The sequence below is a fragment of the Botryllus schlosseri genome, chromosome 2, assembly GCF_051294905.1.
Source record: "Botryllus schlosseri isolate E-star chromosome 2, Bs_hap1, whole genome shotgun sequence".
Lineage (NCBI taxonomy): Eukaryota > Metazoa > Chordata > Ascidiacea > Stolidobranchia > Styelidae > Botryllus > Botryllus schlosseri.
The window spans coordinates 35,165,614-35,178,946 of NC_137237.1; the positions used below are offsets into that span (position 1 = coordinate 35,165,614).

At 41.9% G+C, this 13,333-nt stretch overlaps 1 protein-coding gene across 1 annotated transcript in view; it reads left to right on the forward strand.

Moving 5' to 3' along the window:
• LOC145458756 (rhodopsin-like) overlaps positions 1 to 13,333 on the forward strand; it is a 321,540-nt gene that overhangs the window by 277,263 nt on the left and 30,944 nt on the right. The gene's annotated exons all lie outside the window — the stretch shown is intronic.

The following is a 13,333-nucleotide window of genomic DNA, read 5'->3' on the forward strand; positions in this document are numbered from 1 at the left end:
AATTAGAATTGTACCGAATTAACACATTCAGATACGAATCAACTTGAACTGTGTAGTGAGTTTCATTTCGAGTTGACAAATTGACGCATTGATTGAATATTCTCATGATTTGTATCACGCAACTAAAGTCAACCACTCTTCTGAAGTGTCAAAACATATAGCGATCGCGGGCAAGTGACAAATTGTTGGTTTTGAATCACCGTCTGCGACGGTTCTGTGACAAACTAATTACCGAAATATTACCTTGTGAGCGGGTATGAGAGAGTGCTATGTCTGCAGCATTATCCGGTGAGTGGTCGTTGGATTTTAAAATTATATCACAACCTTTTGAATAAGCGTTCACTTCACAAAGGATTAGGGTTAGAGCGGAAATAAGTGACAATTTGTCGCTATTCAAGTTACCGACACTGGCGGTCTGTTATTCGTTACTTATTAAATCTTACGAGTGAAATCAAGTTCTGCGACAAACTGATTACTAAAATTTCACCGCGTGAGCGAGCATGAGAGAGTGCCATGTCTGCAGCATTATCCGGTGAGTGGTCGTTGGATTTTAAAATTATATCACAACCTTTTGAATAAGCGTTCACTTCACAAAGGATTAGGCTTAGAGCGGAAATAAGTGACGATTTGTCGCTATTCAAGTTACCGACACTGGCGGTCTGTTATTCGTTACTTATTAAATCTTATGAGTGAAATCAAGTTCTGCGACAAACTGATTACTAAAATTTCACCGCGTGAGCGAGCCAACACGAGTTTCCAATACGACATGCGAGAGATACCTATACTTGAAAGTACGACGTGCGAGCGCACCCATAAGAACACATGGCGAATCACCACCTCAGCCTATACCTGTAACGTTATCATGTCACCCGAGTCATTATCTTGTCAGAGATCGCGGGGTTTTGCAAACTATTTCACACATTTTTGAAGTGTTAGTTTGTGAACGCGGTTATTGTTGATATTCGAATCGCCGACTACGCCGGCTCTGCGGTAAACTAATTACCAAAATATTACCTTGGAAGTGATTCCTAGATTTAGCAAACTATTTCGCACTGACTGGATTAGTGTAATAATCGATACGATAGTAGCACAAAACAGCTGCACGGGCAACAATTCAGCGCGCAGGTCATTCGAAATATAGGTCGCACTGCTTAATCCTCACAACAAGCCACGTTTCCGTTTGTGTGGTTATTGTTGGTGACTCGTACATATTCAACACCACGCGAGAGATGGCCGAAAGTGCGAATCACGACCCCGCCCATAAGAACACACGGTGAATCACCACAGAACCCGTAAGAATACATGAAATACGACTCACCGCCACCACCTATAGCAAAAAAGGCGAGTCACCACCCCGGGTTTTCTGGCGCGTCACCGCCGCAGCCTATAGCCGAAAAGGCGAATCACGACCGCACCCATAAGAACACATGGCGCATCACCGCCGCAAGGGGGGTCTAAAAAGGCGCATCACCACCCCCGATTTTCAGGCGCGTCACCACCCCGCCCATAAGAGCCCCATTGCGTCATGCGAGCGAGCGACTATACTACTCACGGGGCCTTTGAAGTCCATACTAATGCGTTCCCATGGGCGAGTGGCTCTGACAAGTTTATGATGCTCGGTGTTGTTGAAAAACCTAGGCTTCAATTCAGAGCATTGTCTACAGAAACCACAAACCTTTTTGACGTCTTATATTGAATATGGTAGGTTTTTGGATTTAACAAAATGACTTAACCTGCGGATGCCCGGATGTCCCAAGATGTTGTGAAGTTCGCGTAAATCAGTGGACAAAGCCGTTAGACTGCAAATCCGAAAGATAGTGTCAGGCGCAATATTTTCTACTCCTGGCTTGTGAACAATCTCGTAGTCGAAAACATTAAGTTCCAGCTTCCACAGTGTCAATTTAGTATTTTTTATTTTACTGCGATGCTTTTTTTGAAAAATGAACGACAGGGCCTTTTGGTCAGTTATCAATCGAAATTTAGGACCATGTAAAAGGTACCCCCACTTTCTTATAGCATGCATGATTGAGGCTGCTTCTTTTTCGACAGTAGGATAATTTAGTTCACTTTTAGCAAATGTTCGCGATGCAAATGCCACAGGTCTACCTCGCTGACTGAGAATAGCAGCAATAGCTTTGTTGGACGCATCACATTCAATTTCAAACGGTTCAGATTCGTCAATATAACAAAGGGATGATTTTATCAAGTCTTTCCTTCAGAACAATGAATGAGGTCAGGGCAGGCCCACTCAGTGGAAAAACTGAATTGCTAAGCATTGGTTTGATTTTATCAGAAAAGCTTGGAATCCACTTTGAATAATATGCGAACATACCCAAGATCCTTTTCATCTCTTTATCCGATTTAGGGGGTGGCAACTCAATCAACGGTTTCAGATGATCTGGGTCGGGTTTAATGGATCCGTGCGACACCAGATGGCCCAATAGACGCAGTTCACTGACGGTATAGACGGATTTGTTCTCGTTCAACGTTAGTCGACAATCAGATGCGGCTTTGAGGAAAGCTTGAAGTCTCTCGTCGTGTTCCGCGGCATCTTTACCGAATATAGTGATGTTGTCCAAGTAAGCCAGAGTCCCCTTCAAATTGTAGTCGTCGATGAACGAATCGATAAAACGTTGGAACGCAGCCACTCCATTGGTGATACCGAAAGGCAATCTGCAAAACTGATAAAGGGAGTCGCAAGCTTCAAAGGCGGTAAACGGCTTGTCAGATGAAGACAGCGGGACTTGGTGATAAGCCGACTTCAAATCAATAGTCGAATATACTTTACCTTTCGACACTTCATTTACGATAGTTTCAATTTTTGGCAAGGGATACGCGTCAAGCGGAGTATACCTGTTTACGGTTTGCGAATAATCAATGACAAGTCCTTTCTTGTGCCTGGAATCCTTCGTAACCAATACTTGAGCACGCCAAGGAGAACGAGAAGGCTCAATTATTCCTCCTTCGAGTAAGGCCCTTTCCATACCGGATTTACGCACAAGTTCCGAAACAGGCGATGTTCACATAGAGAAAAAATTACCGAAACAGTTCCGAGAAAAGAGCGCGTTCATACCTATTTAGAGTTACCGCGAACTTATGTTCATACCGGTCGTTTTTCGGTAAATTCGCGGAAATTATGGCCAGTATGAACGCGATTCTCCGTAAGTGTTGATAGTTACGAAACCATGTCTGTGGGGTGTTCCAGTTGCAATATGCTTGTGGAAAACGATGTGGGAGAGGCATATTCGTGAGATGCGGAGAGGTTGGCTCCAACTTTTAGTTATGGGATGTTGCGGATATGCTTTCTCGATGTGTATGGAGCTCTATACTCAATATACCTGTATCAGTAATAGAGCCCGAGCATGTTCCTGGCTTGTATATTATCAACCGAAGCTGAGATCAGAAACTGAAAGCCAGCAAAGAGGATAGAGTCCTGGAATGAAAAGAACCACCGATCACATCTGCGTACGACAAAGTCAGTTTATCTTTGTGATTGCTGTATAATGGCTTGGGTAAATCTAATCTTATGTACACTGTATAGAAAAACCAGGGAATTCAAGAAATCCGTAAGAGAAACATTTGGTATACTCTGCGACGAGCTTCGAGACCATAACGAAAAGCAGCCAGCAAATTATACGAACTCAATTTCTCTTGCTTGCTGAGTAGCTGTCGCTCTTTTGAGGCTAGCCAATGAAGCCAATCGTTTGTAGATCCAAGTAAACATCAGATGTATTTTAAGAAGGCAACTATGTCACAAGTTGATTTAAATAAAAATAATTGCTGGTGCCTGGTAGGGCTAGCCACAATGATTGGAGTACTCGAATCTGAATCGAGAAATAACTTTAATGATTCGAGTCGAGTAGTGAAATACTATTTTTCGAGTACTGAAATTATACTGAAAGTTGATTTACTAACGAGAATATACCGTAGTTTTGATACTATTTTTCACTGAGTAAGCCCTGAAACCTTGATTGGCCGTATCGCAACATACGTGATATAGTACAAAGCTACGAACGTTGCTGGAAATAACACATTTTCGAAGTCATGACCATCCCATAACACTGTCAAGCAGTGCAATGAAAATGGTATGGTCGAAAAAACACCAGAGTATTTTTAATGTGACGGAAAATAGGTGTTCTACACATTTGAATTTTGGCATGGTACATTGTGTTGTGATGTCATCATGATGATATACTCGACTCGAATCGAATTACTCAGGTACTCGATTTTGCCCAGCCCTAGTGCATAGTAATATTTCTATATTTGTCATGGCGGAATGTCAGCCAGTTTTTGCGTAGCATACCACTACAAAAAGGTCAGACAAATTTGATCTTGAATCTTTATGTTAGAAAAAGAAGTCTGAAAGACCAATTGTTCTTGCCAAGTAGGCTACTTTCTGTCTCAAAAGTAAGACCCAAATTGATGAAAAATAGACTTAAACTGGAACCTGAGCAGTCAACACAATGACTTGGACTCGAGTCATAAGACCATGACTCGAACTCGACGCTCTGCTCAATGAGTTGGACTCGGATTTGACTCGGTGGTAAATTGAAAATGACTCGACTTGTGACTTGATTACAACCCTGCTCACTTATTAAGACTGAAATTGCTGAAAATGAGGCCTAATTTGTATAGTTTTTGTAGTGTAGTCAGACATGTACATCAACCTACTCATTTAGTTACTTTTAGTTACTAAAACTAAGTACTTCTAGTTGTGGATTTGAAAAAGTGAATAGTTTCTGGTTCTAGTTGCGGATATTTGAAAGTGAGTAGTTCTAGTTCTAATTGCAGATTTTGAAAAGTTGATAGTTCTAGTTCAGGGCCGGCCAACCGGTGGCCCGCGAGTTAATTTCCGAAATTTAGTAGTATTATCAAAAATGGACTGCACAGACTGTGAACTTGCAAGGCCAATCAAAAATTTGATTAGTCTGGCCGCCACACTTGAGATGTGATGACTGAAAATCAGTTCCGACGCATTGGTAGATCTATGAGCCAGTCACATTTTGGTAGATATTCGTACACTACAATAAAGCAGAATACTTTGCGATAGATTTATCAAAAATAAAAATTTTCTACACGCGTAGCGCAACATCTTGTCACTCGATTTCTTGCATTTAATATCGTTACCCCTTCGTGAAAATGAAATAACTCCTAATCTATCAGATTGAGTCTAATTATGTATATATTCGCGACCTTCCGTTTGCGCTCGCAGAAAGACCGTCGACTATGAAACCTAGGCACAAAGTGATTGCCGCATGTTGGACAAAGCTTTCGATATCGATATGTCCAGGTGCCGAATCGTCCAGTCCTTGCAAACTGAGCCCAGCGATATACAGCAGGCTTGCAATGTAGTCAAGTGACAATATTCTTAATTTATCAACTTCAGAAAGTTTTCGCGCTTAACGCGGCTAGTGGCCCGCAGAATAGTTCGTCAATCGAATGTGGCGTTTTGGCTGAATAGGTTGGCCACCCCTGTTCTAGTTACTAGTTTGAAAAATTGAGTAGTTCTAGTAGAAGTTGCGCATTTTGAAATTCAAGTACTTTTGTACAACTGTTGTGGGTGGATAAAAAATTACCACAGCAACATTTGTACCAAACATGCATTTGCTGCAAGCTTTTCAGGATGACTTCATGATTGAGAGCCAGAGGGTTCCGTACTTCCCTGAAACACAAATAGAGCATAAGCTAAAGCTAATTTCAAATATGTAATATAAATTTCCTTTCTGCTGCCCTTAAAATTCACAATTGCTTTTTCAGAAACTTAGCAAAGCACACATGAAGGTTAAAAGATTTCGGTCGACTGAAGGCTTTACTCAGAAACTGCAATCCGCTAAGGCCAGAATGATACAAAGGATGGTATACGCAATGAAGACAAGACCTGGTGGTGATCCAAGTATCGCTGGCCCAGACGTCGGAAATGCCCTGTGTGACTTTCTCAATAAACAATGCTCTTGCTTAACCAGATGTGTTTGTTTTATTCATGAGAAAAACTATAACTTAATGCACACTTTCACAGTTCCACATTTTTCATCAGTATCCTCCATCTAGACCTGCGAAAAGATCAGATTAAGTTACACTTGCATAACATTGCATAACAAAGGAATGACTTGTTTGCAGCAAGAAAATGAAGGCATAGGTAAAAACCAAATTAAGGCTTGGATGATGTACAATGGTTTACCAGCCGTTGGTACAATTTCGATTTTGGTTGGTGATTTAGAGCGAAGGACATCATTCTCTGCTGTGCTGCCACTATCAAATCAGATGTTACTAAATCCCCTTTTCAGTAGGCGTATATGACGGTGTAACAAATTTGGTAAGGGTTAAGATCGCCTACCAAATTAGTGTTGAAGTCCTCAAGTTTTCAGGCAACTCACCCAATGCTGCATCATTTGGAGATGGTGTTCTACATTTTTAGCCGTGCTCTGTTTACAAAACCACAGAAAAAGAAGCTGACTAGTAGTCAGTGACTACGTATTGTGAGCATACATAATAGAAATCCAAGAATAATGAATTCCCAACACCATTACACAGGTAGCTGACCTCGAAATACAAGCAGCCTGAATGAACAGCGCGTTACCGTAACTAAAATATTGATTGACAGCGTTCCGGGAACCCAGCTGCGCCATTCGTGTTCAACTGTTCATACTCAGTCGGTCCCGTAAAAATCTCCGAAAATAAGCGCGTTCATACCGCCCCGAAAAACCAGCGTTATGTTCACATAGAGAGGTTCCGGTAAACATTTTCGAGAAATGTTATTCCCGGAACCCCGGTAGGGCCTAAGCGATTAACTTCGTCCTTGATGAACGATTGATCTTCGCGACTATAATTTCTTGATGGGGTGGCGATAGGCTTGCAATTGAAATCTAGGAATCCAAATAGCTGAAGAGGTTCTGCCTTAGCAGGGGACAAAGCGCACGATCGACTTTGTATTGTCAGCGGTTCTTCGTTTCCGTCAAACTCGAAGATGACTTTCTTGTGCTTCTTCATGAAATCATGACCAAGAATTACATCAGCGCACAAATCCTTAACCACCCCGAAAGTGACACCCACAGTTTCGAGATAGCATTTCGAAAGAAACAGTAAAGGTGCCGGAAACTTCGGCTGCCGCTGTCTTGGATGCGAGTGATATAGTAGTGGACTGACCTCGTGGCAGGAATCCTAGTTCAATGGCTAGCAACTCGTCCATATAATTTTCGAAAGAGCCCGAGTCTAATAGAACGCCCACAAGTAATTTATGAATTTTAGCTGTGCATGACGCACGCCAGAGACAATTTGGAACTCCTGCTAGAAGCATGCTGGCGGTCGCTCGGATGTCATATAAATGAGGGGATCGACATACCTTTGCATAATGCCCCTTTCTTCCGCATTTCAGGCATTCGACGCCCTTTGCAGGACAATAGCGATTGTCTGCCACATGAGATCCGCCGCAGAAGATGCATTTGCGCAGTAATCTCGGTGCTCCAGGCTTTCCTACAGCGGCGGTAGAATCTGTCCCGTGTTCCGGATCGCTTTGCCGAACTGCTGCAATTTCCGTAGAAGCGATTGTATCAGACAAATGAGGGTTGGCATTGTACGAGCTTGCGAACAATTGGGCTCTTTCTAACGTGTCCGCAGTCTGGAAGGCTTTTTGCATAGTTAGTTCATCGCATTCCAGTAATCTTTGTCGAATTGCTGGGGACCTCAGCCCAGTGATGCAAGCGTCTCTTACAGCTTCCTCTTGTCTCTTACAGCTTCCTCTTTATGCTTTTGAGCATTTACGGCCAAGAAGTTACAATCTTTAGACAATGCCATCAATTTTCTAGAAAATTCTGACACGTTAACTCCGACCTCTTGCGTTGCAGTTGCTAGCAGATGTCGGGCGTAGACTTCGTTTTTCTTCTTTTTGTAAAGGGACTGCAGCTCGGTGATAGCAGCATCGTAATTATCAATTTCTTCAATAAATGAAAACACTTCAGGTGATAAATAACCTGACAATATAGCGAGCTTGTTTACATCAGTTGAAGGAGCAGTTATAGCTTCGATTAAACTCTTCAACATCCGCTCCCAATGAGAGAATATCTTCGCACTATCTGCAGAGTCTGGTAAAACGTCCAACGTTGGAACTTTAATATACTTCACTCCAGACATTACTACAGGCGATCTTTCTCCAAGCAGCGAGATACAATTTAAGTTAGTAAAATTGTCGTACCAGTACACAGAAGACTCTTGTTTCGTTGGCTTTTACTAACTTAAATCTCGGCGTCAAATACAACAGTAACAGTAGCGATTTAAGTAACGGAGGAATTGGAAAATAATGATTAGAAAAGCGATGATTACGTGATGCACGATGGCTTGAATACAAAAGACTATACGAATCACCACAAAATGTAATAAGCAGGAAGATGCGGTTGCAGTTGCGGTCTCCTTAACTGGCATACACGTCGGCCTAGCGCCCGGTGTCGCAGTACTTTCTTCGATGTTTTTCTCTGTTCTGCGGTTCAATTTTTTGCTCTTTTCATGCCTTGTATATGCGCTCTTTCACGTGTCATTTTTTTTCTCGTTGTAAGAACGGCGACGTTAAGGGAAGAGGAGCCGAAAATAACCTCCGTCACGGAATTGGTCCCGGGCTGCCCGGGCGGCAGGCGTTTATCGTCGTCACTACGCTTTCTCCTCGCTAGCGATCGCGATAGTGCAAAGATTGTTTAAGTGCAATAGCATCACAACTAGAAATGAAATTAGAACCGACAGAATATACTCGTTGCGATTGTTCATAACTGACTGAATCGTCTGCGGCGTATTTAACAGTAATAAAATTACAAATACAGTACAGTTCCAGAAAGTATAAACATATTCCCTATATTGTTTTCAGAGCGCTAAGACCAGGCACTGTAGATCTACGTGTGATTAAATAGGTGTATTATCAGATTTCAACCATAATGTGTGGGTATATAGAAGGGATGGTGCGTATCCTGGAAGTTTCTGACTCGTGTGAACGTAAACCTTTTTGAAGGGGTCTATGTGAACGAAAACGTGAACCTTTGACGTCATGTGATGTCTAATTGCTAATTCTAACCCAACATTTCCGACGACTCCGGCCACAATGCTGAAGTACAAGCTGATTTTTTATACGTCACCAAACGTATCGACGAGAAGAGTCAAATCTATAGTAATCACATGAAATCAATATCTCCCATCGCATTGCCAACAATCTGGACGAGGACTTGCAAGGTAATAAAAGATTACGTCTTGACGGTGTAGGGTAGACCGTAGAATGTATTCCTAAGACGTGGTCAGACTATTGTTACATTGAGTTATATAAGAGTGAAAAACCGATTTTTTATAGTTCCGACAAAAACAAGTTATGCAGTAGCCAACACCCCAATCCTACGGATTTGGTTTTCATGATACAATAACTAAATCAGATCAAGATAGATCCCGCTCGCCCTCTAAGATATTTTATATTAAACAACGATTCATCCTCTATATAAGTTTCGTTGATGTCAATGTCAATATAAGTCGTTACTACGACTAACTACATGTAGTGTATTTCGTTTTTGCTATTGTTTGATTACGGGGAGAGCTCACAGCAGAGAGTCACTAAATCTGCACAATCGGAAAGCTGAACATTTCTAGCAAACAATTTCTAACAGAACAAATAACTTGAGAAATTGGAAAGTTACGAGCTCGTTTAGTGCTGAATTTCTTTTCATGCTGTACCTACTTTCTGCGGTGAGTGGTTCGAAGTTGGATTGCAAAGAATTCCAACAAAAAATGTTATAATGACATTGGAAATTGTAATAGATGAAAACGGTCCACAGTGCAGAACCTACCAAGATTCGTTGGCGAACGCGACCTCTAAATGTCGGAGGTTCACACAGAACGCGAACGTGAACCTCAATTTCGCGCCATCCTTAGTAAATATAGTGTGAACGGTACTTTCAGGTACCAAATTATGCTTCCGTACCCATCCCATTGGGTGTAATATAGAGTCAAATACACCATGTTGTGTTAAAGTCATCTGGACCCATTCGAATACGTTTAAAAGCATAATTTGATTCCTGGCGGGTCCGTTCATTTGATTTACACCTCACGCTATTGTGGGAAGTTTATAAGTACACCTATGTTATCACCAATGGATTTACTTGGGCTTGCCGACTATGCGATGCATCGACCATACGGTAGAAATTAAACATTCGATATCCGGCTGTTTTTCTACAATATACAGGAAGCCGTACTTCTAGTATATACGCAGTTGATGCGTATTTTGTGACAACAAAACACATCTCAATCAAGCATCACATGGTCGCTGCAGTTCAGTGGTTGCATCGCTAGTTCTACAGAAAGTCATTTTTTGGTATTTGCCCCTAGCTATATTCTCAAAAGCTAGCCACATTCGAGGATACAAGAGCCGGCTCCACACCAATGTGCATGAGCATTATCCATACGGACAATCCGGAGTCACAGTTTCACAACTCTATCATAATCAACTAGTCAATTATGATCAATTTATCACTAAACCCCCTGGTAATCTCATACGTGATGGAATCCGGAAAACGCTTCTTCTCATCAACGGTGAGTTAAGCACAGGTAGAATGTGATATTGAAACGTGAATCCATGTGCGGCGAATTATTATACGTCAAACATTGGACCGTTACGGCTGTGATGCATTCAATTCAATGAGGATCCGTCATAACTTTATGATTTCGCAATGCAAGAGTTCTTTGCTTCTCACTGAACCTTGTAGACTTCATTCTTATTGACTCTTTACTGATTTCGGGTACGGAAACAAACTGAATACACTTAACACACTTCGATTGGATAAAGATTTGAAATCTCAATTCGTACCAGCTGTGTTTCAATATTGCTCACCGCAAGGATAGCATACCTTACCTATATCATAAGTAACGATTTCAAATTCATGTTAGCCTTGTGATGTGCGAGAGCGAGGAACCTGTAGTCGGTTTTATTGACAATATCTCGACTGGCGCTGACAATATAAACGGATCGCCCTGCCACGGTGAGTCGTAGGGCTGGCGGTGCACCAGATTTAAGGTACTTTTCACTGGAAAGCAAACGTCCACTTTCTGTGTGAAGAGGTCAAAGCTTATCAAGAAACTTACAAAGGTTTTGCCTAATCACTTCAATGGTTGTGTTTAAGAGTAGGCTACTTCCTTCCATCTCCACTTGGCAGCTTTATTCCTCCTTGTGAGGGAAATTAACATGACCTATTCGCACCAATTTGTAATGTCATTGGTTATTCTGTGTTACTGAAAAACATGTACGATGTAAAAGTAAACTGTATTCGGTGAAGTGACCACCTCCGATTAACTGATCAAATTATGCCACACCAAGGCCAAATCTACTTTTTCAAACTAACTACTTGGGTACTGTTCGTATCTCCATTATTCTGCTCCTGCTTGCTGTAGTTTTGACATGTCTTTGAAATTTTTAGAAATTAGTGGAAATTTATGGCCTTGCGCAACTTCATCTTGAACAGCAAGACTGACTACGTTGAACACCTATGGCCTATGCGAGCCTGCCAGTGCTGACGTAATATGCTGTAGCGGATTACGGACCTGCTGAAGTATCAAATTCTATGCATGAGTTCATGAGAAGCGTCTCGCGCACGGGTATTCTCCGTTAGTGTTCTCTCGGTTTTCGTGTTGACACTTCCTGGAGTGTTGAGTAAGAGACGTTCTGCAACCTGGCAAATGGGTATAAAATTACGTTTGGCTAATGCTAATTATAGTATAGAAGCACATATCTAGTGCTGACGAATGACGTAACGTACCTTTGCTGAATTCTTTCCGGAAACCGTTTAACAAGGTAATACAGTATGTGGATGTCTTTCATTTGTACGTACTTGATTCGATGTGAGTTTATTCCAACTCAATTAAGCGGTCATTCCACGTACATCGAGGTATGCGCTCGGTTAAGACTGTCGTGTCGTATATAAATCAGTACAAGCGCATACATAATACCGGTTATTGTGTCACATTATTGTAAAATGCGAATGCTACGGGACACGTTGCTGGTTTATTTAGTGGGAAGAGGTCCAACACTTTTCTGCTTATACAATCAAGTCGTTTTTTCGTGAGATGGAGGATTGAGGCAATACCGTTCGCCAGACGAGTCGTCACCTGTTTTAAATAACAGACTCTATGGGTTATTGACAATACCTTTATTGGTAACAGTGAAATACGTTCAATGCAGTAGTGTTCTAGAGGTTCCGTGGTGTTCAAGAAACACAGTCAACTCATTCATATGATTTGTGATGATACGCCGGTCTTGGCCCCCATTTGTTGTAGATAATTAGGCCCGATCAGTATGGTCAAGTTGCGACTTTTTCGGTGGTACGTCATGAGCAGTGCCGCACGCATGGGGGTTGGGGGGTTCTAAATCGAAACTTCGTCCTTCTGAAATGATAATTCGAGCCCCATTATTTATAAGCCCATTTATAATTAGGCAATGGGTATCACGCTGTTGTGCTCCTGCCGAACAATACCACGACAGTTTTAAAGATGAAGCCTCGCATTTCTGAACTGGTGTCTAAGAAGGAACAGCTGAAGTCACATTGATTTGCAATATTCATTGTAATGTGTTTGTTTTGTTTGGGAATTATATTTTATTGCATTTGTTCTAGTATGTTGATGCATATATCTTTTAGACCTTCAGTAATCTATGGCAGTGCACTTCAACCGGGGTTTTCGTACACCCTAGGGTGTACCAGAATTTGCAAAGGGTGTACCACTCGGATGGGGTGTACAGGGGTGTACAGGGGTGTACCAGATCCGAATTAAATTGAGCCGATGGCTAGCTATCACAAAGGCGGGTTTATGCGTCAGTACAGGTTGTCGCACAGGTTAATGTGCAATATGGCAGTGCGCTTCAACCAGGTGTTTCGTACACCCCAGGGTGTACAGGAGTGTACCAGATCCTCATGATGATGAACCGATGATACGATGATTACAGCTATCACAATAAATACGCCAGTTTATGCTTCAAAACAGATTGACTGGATGTGTAATATCGTACAATGTGATATCATAAGCAAATGTTTCTCATCATTTTAACCTTTGGTAATGGACTTATTACTTCCTTTTCGAGTAGAACAGGGTGGAGTTAGCATGTGTTCAGCTTGCGATATCTGTCTGATGATTCTCGAGGAAACCACCGCTACAGGTCGGACATTTTGAATCGGTACTTCCTGCGGCAAGCTTATGAATAGCGCAGAATGCATGCTTGCGCTGCCAGGGGGTCGAGTTTTCAAACCACTGCGTTGGATAGTGGTCCAGAAACGTCGAGCCCTGATTCGTATCTAGCATTTACAATACGTTGCAGCTTGCTCAAATG